General features: G+C 48.8%; 1 protein-coding gene across 1 annotated transcript in view; it reads left to right on the top strand.

Annotated features, from left to right (window-relative positions):
* The window catches only part of GALP (galanin-like peptide), a 13,833-nt gene that overhangs the window by 7,046 nt on the left and 5,980 nt on the right, over positions 1-807 (top strand). The window lies entirely within an intron of this gene.

Below are 807 nucleotides of genomic sequence, written 5' to 3'. Positions count from 1 at the left end.
CTCTGCCTCCCGGGTTCAAGCGATTCTCCTGTCTCAGCCTTCGGAGTAGGTGGGATTATAGGTGCCTGCCACCACACCCGGCTAATTTTTGTATTTTTAGTAGAGACGGGGTTTTGCCATGTTAGCCAGGCTGGTCTTGAACTTCTGATCTCAGGTGATCTGCCCGCCTTGGCCTCCCAAAGTGCTGGGATTACAGGCATGAGCCACCGTGCCAGGGACCTTTGTATTGTTCACTGCCCAGTACAATGCATGACGCATAGTAGGTACTTGGTAAATATTTGTTAAATGAACGAATTAAACTATCCAAACACAGCCTTCAGCTGCCACCTTCACACTCGATCATGAGCTCAGCAGATGCCCAAACCCGTTTTTCCTGCCTTCTTTTAGTTGGACGTTCACCCCAACCTCATCTCCTTCTTCAATCCTAACCTAGTTCTTGGAGACGCTATGTCCTTATTTCAGCGGCACTAATTCATTTCAAAAGCATGTGTTGGACCATGCTGGCTATGATACACTCCCTGAATTCACTAATTTCCATCTTCACCTCGATTACATTCTGTCTCTTGAAAACTCCCACCACCACCATGTACCTTCTTAAAACGGGGGCAGAAAGGGAAAATGTGTGGGCAGATGAAAGTAGAGAGAAGGGGCCAGGCATGGTGGCTCACGCCTGTAATCCCAGCACTTTGGGAGGCCGTGGTGGGCGGATTACCTAAGGTCAGGAGTTCAAGACCAGCCTGGCCAACATGGTGAAACCCCATCTCTACTAAAAATACAAAAATTACCCGGGCATGGTGGCTCACACCT

This window comes from Colobus angolensis, unplaced genomic scaffold (genome assembly GCF_000951035.1).
Source record: "Colobus angolensis palliatus isolate OR3802 unplaced genomic scaffold, Cang.pa_1.0 Scaffold96, whole genome shotgun sequence".
Lineage (NCBI taxonomy): Eukaryota > Metazoa > Chordata > Mammalia > Primates > Cercopithecidae > Colobus > Colobus angolensis.
The sequence above is the reverse complement of the archived record's forward strand: the minus strand, read 5'-3'. Positions and strand labels throughout refer to the sequence as shown.